Raw genomic sequence first — 16,055 nt, forward strand, 5'->3', positions numbered from 1 at the left:
ACTCCGCGGAGCTCCGCCCAGGGCCCCTGTCCCCGGCGCGGCCCGCCAAAGGGAAGGGGGGCGGGGACGCGGGGGTGGGGTGGGAAGGGGGGAGGCTAGGGGGAGCGGAGGAAGAAAGAAGGGTGTCGCGTAGGACGGAGACCTGGGTGGGGGCCTGCTGGTAATAGGAAGCAAGAGGGGAAGGAAGACGAAGGAGCGCTGCTCCTTCCTGCATTATTTTGAGCAGGCTCTGCGAGTAGCTGCTTTTCAGCGTTTCTATTATTTGTGTTTCTTCCTCCCGCTGTGGGGCGGGGAGCTGCACGGGCTCTCCCACGCGCCTCCGCTCCGCTGGTGTCGTAGATTATTATTGTAGTCTTTGCAGAACCCTTTCCTTCCTCCCAGCCAGTGCTTGCGTAGCCTCTCAGGACTGCAGCGAGCGCGTTAAGCCACGTTACTGGAAGGACAAGAGCTAGGAACCCCCCACTTTCTCCAGAGTGGCTGGTCCCCGCCGTTCAATTGTTTGAAACTTCCCCGCCCTCTGGCCCCGCCTCTCTTCCGCCCCCCCACCCCCCAAGTCCCTGGGTCCAGGCCGGCTCCCTCCCTCCATTCCCCGCCCTCTACTCCGCCCCACTCTCTAGTCCACCCTCCCGCTCCGGGGCGGTCCTAGCCGCTCACCGCAAGAAGAAAAGCCACCCATTCGCCCCCCTCCCCTACCTCCCATCCTTTGCCCAGGAGCTGCCTTCATCGCAGTCACGCCCCTTCCTTCCGAGGAGCTTTCTGGCTGCCCAAGCTAGTAGACTCCCTGATTTATTCCTCCATCTCCGCTCTCTTTCGCCTCATCTTCTCTTAGTTCTCACCGCCCCCTCCACCCCCACCTCCAGCCTGTCTTGCCTCCGACCATCCGCTGCTCCACCCTCCGGCCCGGTATCCTGCCTGTCCACTGCCACCAAGGAGAGCCCGGACGGAGCGGCGAGGAGCGGAGCAGCCGGGAGTTGGGGCTTCCCCCTGCCCATCCCTGGCCTCCGGCCCGGGACTGAACCACTTGAGCGCACAGAGAATCGTCACCTGGTCTTCGGTGCCTTCAGGGGTAGGAGACGCACGGTTACTTTTCGCGGGGAACTGGGGCAGGAATCCATGGTGGCATGAACTTGATCGTGCCCTCGGCGTGAGTGAGTCGATCTAGATGCGTGTGGGGATGCCCGTGTGTTCTACTTTCTTTGCAGCTGGCCGTGAGTTTTCCGGGATGAGCAGCAACTTAAATCGGTTGAAGAGTGTGCGCTCCTTTCTCGTCCTACAGAGATGCTAGTGGGTACCACTACTTCATGGTACTTTTACTTCCTTGCCTCCTGGGGTCCTTGTGGGTCTCTAGGTAACTAAGCACAAAAGGAATGAGGGAACTTCAGGTCTTCATTTACCTCAGGAGGAATGTCTGTGCTTATCTCTGATTGCTAGATGCGTTCCTCCAGAATGCTTAGAGTTGGGGTGGGGGCTCACACTTCCCTCCCCCGGGGGCTGTGAATTCTTGAAGTCTAAAAGTCTGGGAGTAATCTACAATTTTACACTCCTTTCGGGGTGTGTGTGTGTGTGTGTGTGTGTGTGTGTGTATGTGGTGGTGAGGATGGAATTGCCCAGTATATGGTTTATAGATGTTAGTGACCAGTTTTCTCAGGATCATGCAGGTGTCTTGAGGGTCCCAAGTCTGGGTCCCTGTACACTGGTGCTTCAACAGCAAAATGGATTTATCGATACATAAAAAAAAGAAAAGGAAAAGCGAGACGGAGGGTGACAGCCTTTGTAGCCTGATAAATTGCCAATAATAGTAGTATAATAATAATTTGCAGCAAGGGACTAGATACAATTAAATGAGAGTGGAAAGTGGACGTTTGTGAGAAACCACATTTTCGGTCTCTAGCATGTATTTTTGAAAGAATTGTGGAGTTGTGTTGGATGTAGTTCTCCTATCTCCTTCTGTTCCCCACCCCCACGTTAAGACTAGAAGTTGGGAGGCATTTAAAACTTTTAAAAATATGACTCTCTTTTATTCAGAGAGGAAGATAATTAGTCACCATAATCTTCAATAATGGAGGGCTAAGGTAATTTAAGCCTCCTTGAACTAGGTTTTGTGAAAAGCCCTATCTCCGGCCAGCCTTTGTGAAGCCTTCTCAGACCTTTCAGCACCCTTGTTTAGTAGCTAAGAATACTTCACAATACCATTTTGGATGCAGGATAAATTTTCTCCCATTTCCCACCTATCTCCAACTGGGTGAACATGGCCAAATGAGAAGGGTGGTAGTATTCAAAGACCTGTAACCAAATTGTCAGCAACCCATGGTTTGTTTGAAAACAAATTATTTACTTATTTTTTTAAATAGTTGTGTTGGTTGATTTTAACAGGAAAGGAAAGCACGAAGGGAGAGAAGGAACGGCACAGGGCGACAATTTTAAAGGCTATCATCTTTCAGATCAGCTGGGAGGGAAAAGTTGGCCTGACCAAACTACATTTTATAACTGGCCTGGGACATTTTAATAGCCAGGTGGTTGTAGAGTAGTTGCATCTATTTACAGATGATAACTCAGGTTCCAGTTATTCCGTATGGGTTTATCTGGTGTCATTTACAGACACTTTCTGGCACTACATCATACTTCATTTTAAGATACTTCTTTCTTTGGAAAACTCTGTGGCTCTGTAAAATTGAAAGTGCTTTTTCTAACTTCATTGTCTAGATACACAGTAAACCTCTGACTATGCTTGTATGCAGAGTAACTTTTATGTGAAAGTTGTGGATCTACTTACCTATTTAAAATATTTTAGAAGGAAATTTTAAATTCAATACTATTTTGGATTTGGGTATTGAAAGCTCATCTCTGGTTTGTGAAGTAGGAATTATTAGACAGATGCATACCCAAGGCATTTTGTGGAGTTGCTTTTTCTAAAGTTTTGTAAAGAGCGAATGAGACTCTTTCTAGAATGCCCTTAAGAACAGTCTATTCAGAACACAGAGGGATGGATGCTATGACCTTGAGGTCCCATTGAGTGCCAGAATTCTAAGTGGGTACATCTGCTTCTGTGCCTCTCCTAAGAGCCCTCTCCCAGGGCCTGTGCCTTCTTTAAAAGGGTGTCTTTGTAATTAAGCAGCCTGTCTCCCCCATCCCCCTTTCTTCCTTTGATCCAGCTTTTTAAGGCCCTTTTTCCATTTGGAGACAAGAGGAGTTTCTCACACTCTCCTACTCCCCTCTTAAGGTTTCTTTTCCTTTCTCCCCCAAAAGTCCCCCTAAGTTCTCAGGATGGTTAGAAGTTGTTTTGTTTTGTTGGGGTGGAGGGGATGTTACCAGTGAGGAGAAGTAGGGGATATATTCCCTCTTGGGAAATGCTTGTGACCAGGTAGCCTCCTCCATGGAGACTGAGCATTTGGAATGCATGAGAACAGTCTATTCTTAGGGACTGTCTGGAAGAAACTGTCCTTTGCACCCATTAAGTGTGGCTAAAACCCACTGAAAGGGGTGGAGAGAGGTGTGTGTGGTCAGGCTGAGCCTTTTAGGATGGTAAAATGTTCCCCAGTCTCCAATTACATCACCTCTTTCCCCCATGGATTCAGTAGGTTTGGAGATCTGCTTGACAAGTTAATTAGCTTGGGACTAAACCAATTTGTTCAGAATTGTGCTCCATTGATTTCCTGTCCCCAGGAATTTTTGTTGGTGGTTTTCTATGATGTGTTGTCTTTAGTCTTGCTTACTTCTTCATTCCTTGATGCCTTTTGTGGACTTTGGTCCAAAATCTAGGGTCCCACCCCCAAGTCAAAGGTTAGAATTTGGTCCCAGGAACTAAGGGGGCATTAAAACAGGCTGTGCATCCTGCACTGCTCTCCTCCACGGTGGGCTCCTGACCCCTTTTAACCCAGAGAAATGAGGGAAGTTGCCCCTTCCACACACACACACACACACACACACCACAAAATCTGAACTTAAAAGAAAAGGAAAAGGAAGGAAAATAAGAGGTCATTTGCTTTATAAAAGAATCCACTACAGGTTTCTTTGAAAGAACTAGCTTTCCTAGTTTGTGCTTTTGAGCTATGACTTGATATATACAGTTTACTATAACGGGGACTTCTCAAAAATGTATTTATTGCATAAAGGAAGATATTAGAATTTTGTTGTAGTGACTATAGCTTGAATTAAGTAAGGCGATTATTTGGCCTTTGAAATCTTTTTGTTATGTGGGGTGGAGTTAATTGTCTAAATCATTCTGGCTTGTAATAATGCTGGCCACGTTCAGCTTCAGCCTACAACCACTTGTAGAAGGGAGCTAGTATGACTTTCTGGAAATAAATCAGACTTCGCAGAGTTTGATAAATCTAAGGATGGGACCGTCTACCCCAAATAGGTCAAACAGTTTAATTCTAGTTATTGTATTTGAATAATCCAAGATCCAGAAGATTGTTTCTGGGAAATAGCAGCAACTAATGCCATTTTTATTAGAAGAATCTACAATAAACTTTCCTAGGGAGCCTCTTGGAGATTGGGATGTGGGCTCTAGGCCCACCTCTAACTTAGTTTACCACCCTTGGCAGGTCCTCCTCTATAAATTGTGAGAATTTGAACAGGGTGATTTTGAGAACCAGTTCTCAAAAGTTTATGGTTCCCTTCCTCCACCTCTACTTGCGGTGTGAATTGAATGATTCCTACTAGAAGGAGGCACAATAATTGTTAGAAAATGCAATCATGTAATCATCTGGATGTTTATAAAAAATGTCTTAAAGGATATATCAATATAAATGCATTGTGCTTTGTGTTTTAACAACATATCAAATTAAAAAGCTAGGATCCTACCCAGAACGTCATCAAGAATCCCATCGACCCAACAGATCATCCACTTTCATTTTTCTTAGTTCCTTTCAAGTCTTTGTTTTTGTACTTAACATGAATTTTAGGTAGTTGGGGTGGGGTCACAGAAATTTACAGTTTCTTTTAAATAAGTGCTCACCTAAGACTTAACTTTTTAAACCTGTGGGGAAAAATGAAGTGAGAATCTGACTAAGTACGCATGAAGAATCATGTATGTCTGTTCCTTGAATGCCAAGAGAGACTAATATTAATTAGTCTCTAGATTTAGTAAGTAATCCCTCGCCCTTTCTGTGATTTAGGGGTGTTCATGTATCGAGCAAGGCTGTTCAGTCCACTCCCTTGACCTCCTGTTACCCCTCCCTTATTCTATTTAAGCAAAAAGAAAACTACATTCCACTGTTTACTTTGTCTAAACCATTAGCGATGGATTCTTAAATCACTGTATCATGATATGCCATCCAGAGAGTACAAATTTAGGTGGACTATAAAATTTCCCCAATGAGAAAGGAAAAGCAGGAAGGCACAAATTTTTGTTTCATGGCTTTGAAAATAATATGTTGAAATTATACTAAAAAATAGTAAGGGAACTTACGATGTGAGACAAAGAGATGTAGGTGGGGCAGGATAACCCACACGTAATGGGTTCTTCATTTGAGGTTTTCCCTGTACAGTGGAAGCTCAGTTACCGGTCCTTTAATTTTCCTTTGATAAAGAGGAGGTATATTGCACATATGATCTCCATTTTGGAGAATTCATTCCTGGAAACCAGTGGCTCATCGTAAATTAGATTATATTTCTTTAACCAGGATAGGAAAGTGAAGTATGAGTTTTTAGTCCGTAGAAAGCTCCAAGTTAAATACATTTTTAATGATATGTATTCATGGGGAAAATGCAGATGGATATATTTCCTAATACCTCCGAAGATATTTTTTGAAAATCTACTTTTTTTTTTAACTCTATAGGCGTGCCCTTGACGTTTGTAAAGTCACTTTCATTATTGCCCCAACTGCATGAAATACCATTAGACTGTGTGACTTGAAGCCAGGGTCTGTGCTTTCTGTGCCCAACCCTCTTTGACTTGCCATGTGACCAGGCGTAAATGAATTAGCTGCTCTGAGCTTCAGTTACCCTTCTGGGAAGCAGGGATATTAATACTTCACAGAGGTGTCTAGGCATGCTTCATATTGGACACATGCTTCGAGGTCATTGGATGAAAGGTGTTTGCATGATGGCAGAGCCCGTTTATTATAAGGTCCTGAGCAGGTGTTCGCTTTTAATGAGCTTTGCTCTCTCATAACCTGTCACACCCTTTGGTGCCCCATTGCCTTACTGACTATAACTGATCATCCCAACATTTGTATTATTGACCCTCTTGGCTCGTAACAATTAAACATTTTCATTCTATGTGGTAAGCTGAAATTCTAGTAAGAGGACTCTGGCCTCTTCCAGGGTGATGAAAAATCGCTTCGAAAAGAGACATTAGTTGAAATGTGCCATAGAGATCAGCGAGTTCTTCAGAGCACTTCCAAAAGATTAAAAAGAGTACAACAAATTTCTGCGTGTGTCTGTGTGTGAATGTGTGTGTGTTTTAAGGGAGAAAGTTTTGAGTAATATTTGCTTGTGACACATACTGATGATAGCCAGTAACTGAAACCCAGCCATTGTAGTGTTTTATACACAGCTGGTTTTTATTAATGATGGAATATTTATGCTTGCTGTACAATTCGTGGCTCATTTCCATGCGTATGTCAGAACTCAAATACCCCCCAAAGCAACATTAAGATAACATTAAATATACATGTGGCCAAGCTAGAAAGGGTGGATTTTGGGGGGTCTCCCTTATTCTTACTGGTGTTGCTTCAGATGACCATAACTGCCCCCCCCCAACTTTAGGCATTGTTGCCGATCTTTTTCTTCCTTTATATATCCCATAGCAGACTTCACATTTTGATCCTTTTGATATGGACAAATGATCTCCCCCCTTCAAAATGCAGATGAAACTGATGTATGTGTTTTTTAAGAGCATATTTTCCCTGCACATGCTTCTCATTATCCAAGAGGCCTGGACTCAATCAGTAAAGGAGCAGAGAAACCACATAATTGAAAGGAGAATGACGGTGGTGCATACTTGGAATATTTGTGGGAAGGGGATTGCTGACATCAGAAAATGTAGTGGCCTGAGTGTTAACAGCATTGAAGAGAAATAAGCTTTCTGTGTTTCTGTGCATTGAGAATTATTTTTAAGGGGATAAAAATATGGGCCAGGTTTGACATCCTTTTATGAAGTTGCCCTGGAAACTTTGATGAAGGTTGTTATAGAAGAGTTCAATTAAAACCTTCCCCATTAGGAAGCTAATTAGTACATCACTTACTCATTTTGGTTGTTTTCAAGGGGCAGGATTTGCATTGAATTAATGGCATTTCTTTCCATGTGACAGCAAACTAAGATAAAAATCACAGATGGGGAAAATTATTTAGATAGCCTATTTTGAAGAAGTTTAATTTCCTCTTTATTGCATTTAGGTTTTCAGCTCAGATTTTTGTTTCACTCCGTTTATATACAGTGATAACATTTTAGTTCAGTAACCAGTTTTACTTTTGGGATCACCAGCTGTAAACCAAAGCTTATTAATTTGAGTTTTCCATATGAATTGGAGAAATATGATGAATGACAATAAGCCATTTTATTAAGTTAACATTTGGGTTTTTTTTTCCCCCTGCAGTTAATTTCTCTTTGCTCTTCTGTGTGTGTGTGTGTGTGTGTGTGTGTGTGTGTGTCTTTGGGGCAGGCAGATTGTTTCTTTAAAAGCAAACAATTTTTGCAGCTAAGAAAATTTGGATGACCCCCTCTATCCCCAAAGAGCATTCTGTCTGCCCTAGGCTCTCTGTTGGGCTTCCATGAGGGCAATGTGATGACTTTTTTGACCTGGTACTTTTTGTGACTAGGCTAAGTGGTTGTCTCTTGGCAGCCTAAAGGAGACTGGTCTTGATGGGAACTGGAGTCCAGGATTCTTAGTGTGTTCCTTCTGCCGTACTCTGTATTTTCTAGAGGACTGAATACTTGTGCGTGAGGTTTTAGGGCCGTTTCCAATAGAATTAAGTACTCTCTAGCTAGATACATAACATGGGCCTGCTGTGGTCCTCCTTTTCTCCATAGCTAGCAGGGGAACAGTCGTTCTGTACACATGTCCCCTGACGCTATGCCTGCGGCATTTGCCTACACTAGCTTCAGTTGGCTGGGTTATACGATTTGTACTTTTCACTGATTTTACCCTAGGCCTTCCTTGGAAGTCAGAGTGTAGATTTAGTTTTGCAGTGGCAACTTGGTGAAGACAGGTTCTTGGGGCTTGCAAGTCGGTGTGAGGAGGAGGGGCTGCCTTTGCCGAGTGACTCAGGCCCTTTGGTATGAAGATATGAAACTCTGGCTCCTCTCCATGCACCTGCTGGATGCCACACCTGCAGTCAGCACCTGAGCCCCACTCAGACACAAAAACCAGACCGAAGGCAGATGGGGCTCCCTTCGAAAGGGGTGCAGCAGAACAGGGAACTACTGATTATTTTAGTGCAGCACCGCTGCAAATTATAGCTCACTGTTCCAGTGTCAGTACAGGAAAAGTCTTAGATTTTTTTCTTATGGGTGCAGTGCCCCGGCTTGCTCAAGGTACTGTTAAGAGTCCTGAGAGAATTTCTCTTTCCTAACGAGTTTCTCTTGTGAACAGTCCTCCTTAAAAAATGGAGAGTCCAATCCACAGGAATTTGTGTCTAGTAACTCTGCAGAGGGGAGGAGGTCACCAGACCCGGGTTCTGATCCTGGCCCCACAAGTAAGCTACAGTGAAACCTTGGTCAAATGAGTTATCATTAGCTATCTGTTCGGGCTTAAAGCTTCTCCAGTTGTAAAATAGAATCAATCACATCTGCCTCTATTTCCTCACAGAGTGGCTGAGAGGGACAAATAAGATAACAGAAGTGAAAGAGGTTTCGTCTCCTTAGAAGAAAAGCTGAGAAACTAAAGGTAACAGAATTACTGTTCTTGCTGTTCTGTGTCTTTCATCCCTTGTCTTGTCTTGCTGTTGCCTCCAGCAAAGTCTTTGGGAAGTTGTGATTTACTCCATAGGCAATACGCAGTTCTTCTGGGTATCTCATGTACCAGTTAACGTTGTTGCTGTTGGGAAGGATACAGAGGGAAATCACGCACCCAACCTGTGATCTCTAAGATCTTCCATTTCTGGCTTAACCTAGCAGAGTGATTTCTGCCTTGGTATTTAGAAGCTTAGAAGACAAAATTAACCTCCCTCTCTCTCTTTATCTCTTTCTTTCTCTGGCTCTGTCTCCCTCTCTGCATTGTAACTGCAGACTTCTGTCTCTGAAGCATGTTTTCCAACGTCTAGTTTGAAGGCATGGGGGGAGTACAAAGCACTGGGGTAAATAAAGAAATTTCCCTCTCACTACCACAATTACAAAGTATCTGACCCTTGAATGATGGTTTCTTTCAGAGGTCCCTCCTTAGTTTTATCCTTCCTGTTCTGCCTCCTGCCATGCCTGTTCTAACCCACTCTTTGACCTTACCTGTTATCTGAATGCTAATGTCTCCAGAAGATCTATCTCATCCTATCTTTGGCTCTTCCCTTTCCAACTTCCTCAACATCAGGTTGGTTATCAGATGTCTCCTGTTCAGCTCCTGGTCTTTTCCTCTGGGAAGCTTTGCTGGGGGTGGGGGGGTACAGAGTTTTTGGCAGGGTTCTCTGCTTTGCCAGAGCTTCTGGCTGGATTGGGCCCCCTCTGCTTGACTGGGAGCTTCTTGAGGACTGATCTCTGGTTTCTTTCATTCTTTTTTTTTTTAATCCACCCTAGGGCCTAGACAGTGCCTGGCTACAGCAAACACTCAATAAATGTTTGTGGAAACTACATGGTGTGTGCATGACTGTCCTGCAGTTGAGCTGTGTACAAAGTCCAGGGCGCCATCAAGGAGAGAGAATTAATTTTCCATATTGAGCAGAGTTGGGGGCAGAGGCAAGATGGTGGAGGCTTAGAGAGAAACCTCCAAGGGCACGGTGGCAAGTGGACCTGGCCTCTTAGGAGAGCTCTGACTAAGCAGCCGAGGAAAGAAATGCCTTGTGGTGTCTGCGCTTGCTAAGCCTGTTGCCTTCTCTGTTCAGCACTGGATGACTCTTATGGTTGAGTCTGCAAATAAACCTCTGTCTATAACATGTTGACCATTTCAGACCGGTGCCACTTAACTCATATAATATTAAACAGAGCTGACCTTAAATGTGCCGCCTTAACTGTGGCTGAAAATAGAGGTACACACACAGGCTCATTGGTCATGTATGCTTAGTTCTACACAGAAAGATACCCTTTAAAATGGAGGGAAGATTGGTGTCTGAAAACTAACAGATTTAATTCTCAGAATGTAGCAGGCTGGGTCACTAGAACTGAATGTCTTCAAGCTGACTGTCAGATCTTTCCAAGGGCAAAAATGAAACATGATATAAGCCATTACAGGCCATGAACCTGTTCTCACCCACCTGATGCTTTTACTAATTAGCTTCTTGGCCGGGTGGCAATTTGGGGCAAGTGCATGCAAGCTGGATTCACAGGGGAGCCCACATTCCACTCTGCCATTTCGCAAGTCTCTGGGATACTACAGTGCTTCTCTTGGCTTCTTTCCCTCCCAGGAGTCCTGCTCTGCCCTGGTGGAAAAATGGGAGAGGAGAACTCTTCATTAAATGAAGGAGAGATTTTGTGGGGCTTTGGTGTTTCCTGCTTTTATTTCTTTAGTTGACTGTCTAAAAAACGTTCCTGCACCTTGACCCATTAATTTCACTTGTGGGATTCTGTCATTAGGAAACAATCCAAAATATTGAAAAAGGCTAAGTCTTAAAGATGTTTTCGTAACATTATTTAGACTAGCACAAAATTGAAAGCAATTTAAATGTCTTAATAGGTAGAGAATGGGTAAGTGAATCTTGATACACTCCTGTCACAGACTATTACACAGTCATTGGGATGTTTTTATGAAGTCTACACCACAGTCTGTCTATACCATGGAGAAAGTGCTTATGAGAAAGTGAGATGTAGGATCCGACATTATATATATGTCAATATACCATGACTTTGTAAAAACACAAATACACAGAGGAATAAAAGAAATAATCTGTACCGGTAACAACGTTTAGGTTGAGGTGCTGGGACCTTGGGCAATTTCTTTTTCCTCTTCATTATAAATATTTGCATGTTGTGTTTATATTACTTATAAAAATAGGAACAAAAATAAAAGTGAGTAGTGTAGCATCAAAGATAGGAAAATGGTAAAGCAGGCAGCTTCTAGGTATATTCCTGAACTTGTCTCAGTTTATGCTCAGTCTGATGTCACGGACTGCGTATCGTTTTTCTGAAGTAAGGAAACATGGGATGTCATGACGGGCCTCTTCCTCCCTTGAAACGGGTGTGTGTGGAGGGAGGTGGTGTGGTGGCAACAGGATTCTTCTTGTTACTCAATACGCCATTGCTCATGTACACTTCAGGGTTAATCACCTCGGTTGCCTGTTAACATGTTCAAGTTAATTGCTTTAGAGTACAGAAAGGTAAAACTGGGATCCAGTTGGCTGCACCTTTGAGTTAAACATCTCAGAAACAGATACCTGACACTGTCAGTATGATTTGGAAATGCCAAGGCCTTGCTGTGGTTCTTAAAATAATCTTCCAACATAATCTAGATAGCGGTAGGGCTCGAAGCAAAGAGGCAGGACCAACTCAAAGCCTTTTCTTAGTGCTGGACTTACGTAAGGGCAAGTTCCAAGTTGGTCTGATGTTGGCGAGACCAAGAACGGAGGCCTGGAGACATTGATCAGTGGAGGTTCATGTTACTCTCTGACCCACCTACAAATCTTGGCCTAAAGAAGGAAGATTTTGCAAGGTCCTTCTGCCATGCTTCTAGCTACACACATCTCTCTCTCTCAACTCTGAATTTTTCCTCCTGCTGTTAACATTTGGCTTCTGGTGGAATTGGAACATGGTAGCTTTGAGCCAGGTTTATAGTCTCTTAAAACCAGAGTCAATTCAATTCAGTAAATGTTTATTAGGCATCTTCTGTGTACAAACTAATATGCTAGATAATATGTTATAGTGGAAGGACTGTTGCCCTGGGAGTCATAAAACCTGCATTCTGGCCCAGGCTCTGACCATTGTTAAGCTCTGGCACCTTCATATACAGAAAGAGGGCTTTGGACCACTAGATGGTCTCCTTAGAGTCTTTTGAGTTCTGACCTTCACTGATCTGAGAGCCCTTGCACAAAGACTGAGTTGCAAGTAAAGGTTTTAAAGAAAACTTTAATTCATAAAATTGCTATAGTCTTCTGGAAAAAAAGGCCACTTTGAAATAATAATAGTAATAGATTTTATTGAGCCTTTACTTTGTGCCAGGCTCTGTGCTTAGCACTTTACATGAATTACCTCCCTTAATCTTTATAACAACACTGTGAGGTATGAGCACTGTTATCCCTATCTTGAATATGATGAAATGAGATTTAAGGAGATCAAAAGAAATGTATGAGGCCAGCTAATAAGCCATAGATCCAGGATTTGAACTTAAACAGTGTGAATCTAGGCCCAGGCCCTTAACCATAGACATTATACTGTTTGCCTGTCACACATTGAAAGGTTAGAGATAACCTGCAAAGGGATTATTATTTCTTACCTTCCGGAGGAAGTGATTTAGCATCCTGGGTGGGAAGACTGTCAAGCGAGGTGTTCTCTAGGACACTTCAGGCCAAAACCTGGACCAACCCGAGAGGATGTGAGACAATTCGGAAGGCTGTTTTGCCTCTTTCTGTGGGAGGCTTTGTGTGCACGCGTGCATGTGTGTTTTCTGCACAAATAGATATGCACGTAGATATGTAGACATAGGGGAAACTTTGAGCTGGCTCCTTTCCATTTAGCTCAAAGTAATTGTAGGGAACAAGTTGATGGAGATTTATCAGAGAAACAGGTTTCCTAGACTTAGGTTCTTCATCTTGGTTGGCAGAGTGAGGGTTGAGGGAAGATTAGGAAGAGGAGGCAGAAGGGATAAAAAGAAGGTCTTCCAGGCATATTTCACATTTATTCAAAGGGCAGGAATTTGGTCTATCCTGGCCAGCTTGTAACACTGATTTTTCTGGGACGTAGCATGAGAAACATCCGGGCTCTCACTCATGTGATTTGGTTTAACCAGAACTGGGTTTAATTGAGGTATACTGGGAGAGGCCAATGATTGCAGGTATAGTAAGAATTGAGATTGGCCTTGCTGCCCTGTTGTTGTTACAGAAGAGATGACTATATAGATTCAAAATGTATTTTTAAAGAGAGAACCATTGAAAAGCCTTTCTTCCCATATCAAATGCCCTCGGAGACCATCTGTTTGTCCAGGGGAAACGAGGTTATTTTATCGATTGACGATGACGTCAGAACCCTGGCAGTGGCGGGATTAAAGCTGATTAAAGCAGACTGAAGGTTGTGGAGTTCATACTATTTTACTTCTTGGCATGAGACAAGGCATCTTTTCCCTTCCTTTCTCTAATAAATAAATGGAGTAGTGTTTTCCTTCTTATGTGACTCTTAACATGTAGACAAACATAAGTTCTTGAAGAAAAAAAAAAATCAGTATACTGGAGAGGAATCAGCCAAGTTTTTTTCTAAGGCTGATTTCTTTTCCTCTTTTAGACAGAAATGAAAAAGGACAGGGCCCTGGGGTGGTGGGGAGGGACAATCTGTGCTCAGTTGACATAAAGTGATTTGGGTTTTGAAAAGGATATGGACAAGAGGGGACAAAATTAAGGGAAGAGAGTAAGATTTGGGGCAAGGAAAGTTTTCTTTGTGAGAAGCTAGGTATGAGGAACAAGGCAGTCAAAATCGGCATGAAGAATGGAAATTGTCCTGGAAAATAGTTGTATGGTGCTTTCTCGCCAGGGGCTCAAGTTTAAAGGCCTAAGGCTGTTTTCTGCATGTTTTGGTTGGGAAAAAGAAAAGACAACTGTTTTGTTCAGAATCACACAATAGAAGCACGGTGGTTATTTACCACACTCTGTTAATAGTCCAGCTTTGATTCCAACTTAAGTTGTTCCTCTGCTTTGAAATTAGGGAAGACACCCTAAAATAATTACCTTGCAGATTGGAGATGATTTTCCTTTTGATTGAGATTATATGTTGGGCCAAAACAAGTTTGAAAGACAAATTTCCGTGTTTGCTCACTCCGTATCTCTTCACTTTATTTTTGGCATCATTGCAAGGAAATAACGTTAAATTAATCACTGTGTGGTTTTGTGGATTTTTTTTTTAACTTGGATGTTTTGGACAGGCTCCCAAAATACAGAGACGCTGTGGGCTTCCTTTGCATTGCCTTGCTCTTCAAATGGCATCTCTGATGTGGATTAAAGCCTTTCTTTTAAGTGACATGAGTGAGTCATGGTGAGTCTGGGACAGAAAATAGGAGTGTGGATCATGTGCATCTCACCTAAACACAAATTCCTCGGTTTCATAACCATTTTTTCTTGGCCCTACTGGGCTTGTCAGAGGGCCAGCACAGTAATTAGAAAGGAAGATGATCGCAGATCCATACCTGGCAGGTGTTTGCATCTAACCTCTTACCGTGTGAGTCTAGGAGTTTACTTCTGGGGAGATGCCCTGGGCCGGGCTGTAGAAATGCTGAGAAAGCAAGTGGAGGGAGGCATCTTGTCCTCAGAGAGAAGAGTTGCTGCTGTGTGTTGAGAAGAACAACCGCCTTTGCTTCTCCAGTAAGAATAAATGGACCCGCAATTAGATTGTAAGCTCTGTGAGGGCAGGAACCAGATGTTGTGTGTCTTTTGTATCCTTCTTTGTGCCTAGCACAAGGCTGACGAACAGCTGGAATAGCCAGCATGCAATAAATACTTAAATGACTTGGTGGAAAAGAAGTTTTGGTTTCCCTCTGTCCATCTGAGGTGTGGCACTGAAATCGGGAGCTTTATGGAGCATCCCCCCCGCCTTTTTTTAACCTAAAACCTGTCTTCTGATCCTGGCTTTCCCTCTCAAGATGTGGGGAGTGAGCCTGACTCATGTGTCCTGCTACTGGTGGCAGTTTCAAGGTCGCACCTTACAAGTGACGTGGGTTATGTCTTTTGTCATCATCCCCCATTTCAACTCAGAGTGGAAGCAGCAGCATTTGGGGGCTGCGAGGCTAGAACAGAGCAATCTTTTCCGGTCCCAGACCTGAACGTTTCCATCCTCTGGAAACTGGGTGACCTCCTGAACACAGCTGCTGGTAGTGAGGTTTCTTATTGTCCTAATGGAAATGGATTCTGCCACTCACGTAAAAGGCAAACACACGGGAGGTGAAGTCATTCCCTTGGAAAGACTGGTTTGGTGAACTGTTGGCCATTGGTGGCAAAATAGAAACGACGTTTTTATTTCTCCCTCCCTCCCCCTCCTGAACATTTCAGAGTGACCAGTGGTTGGACTCTTGGCGGCGCTTACCCTGAACCTGAGTGTTAGGGGAGAGGGAATCTGCCGTTGCGGTTTCTGGAGCTGCTCATAAGCAAGAATTCCCTATCCTGATCAAGGCTTTAAGCCTAAAAGAAAGCAGAAATAGGTATGGATCATTCGTGTGTGTGAGTTTGTGTGTGTGAGTGCACACACGTGTCTTTGTGTGCTCCTCTGCGTGTGTGTGAGCCTGTGCGTGTGCAGGGTGGGGCGGGTGTGGACTGGGAGGGGGTGGTGTACTTTCAGGGTCCTGGGCCGCTCAGTGTCAGGGTTTCTTTCCCTGCCTTGTAGGATGGGTTTGCAAGTGATTGTGATTCAACCATACAGGCTCCCATTCCCATTTTCTTGAGAGAGGAAGGTTAGCTTGGTAGTCATCTTCCCAGTTTAAAGGCACCAAAAGACATTTACACGTTATGCTTGTCAGCCTATCAGAAAACCCCAGTCTGACAGTTTAAATACAGGAGTCCCAGATGGTCACGGGGAGGGAGGGAAAGGGCAAGGCCCTTTGGTGCACCCTTCTTCAGAGAATATGATGAATGGGATTTAAAAAGGGCCTTTGGAAGGTTAACTGTGGGGTCAACTTGTCCCTAGAACAATTTGAGACCAGGTAGAAGTAATCATGCAAGAAGTGCAAAAAAGAAGAGAAGATGACCTTTTGCTATCTACCATACACATCTTCTGGCCATTCCCTGCACAACTAAAGGAAAGGGGTCATGTTTCCAGAGATTGGAGGCTGTTTACT

General features: G+C 43.7%; 1 protein-coding gene across 4 annotated transcripts in view; it reads left to right on the plus strand.

Moving 5' to 3' along the window:
* Nucleotides 1-617: 617 nt before the first annotated feature.
* The window catches only part of AMOT (angiomotin), a 63,343-nt gene continuing 47,905 nt past the window's right edge, over nt 618-16,055 (plus strand). Inside the window, exons 1-3 of one of the 4 annotated variants that reach the window (XM_044234639.1) lie at nt 618-1,066; nt 8,757-8,834; nt 15,274-15,422. The gene's annotated coding sequence lies outside the window, so the exon portion shown is untranslated. Of the gene's footprint in view, nt 1,067-8,756; nt 8,835-15,273; nt 15,423-16,055 lie in introns of those variants that run through there. The other 3 variants (XM_044234640.1, XM_044234641.1, XM_044234643.1) reach the window with 3 other exon arrangements.

This window comes from Neovison vison, chromosome X, assembly GCF_020171115.1.
Source record: "Neovison vison isolate M4711 chromosome X, ASM_NN_V1, whole genome shotgun sequence".
In the NCBI taxonomy this organism is placed as follows: domain Eukaryota; kingdom Metazoa; phylum Chordata; class Mammalia; order Carnivora; family Mustelidae; genus Neogale; species Neogale vison.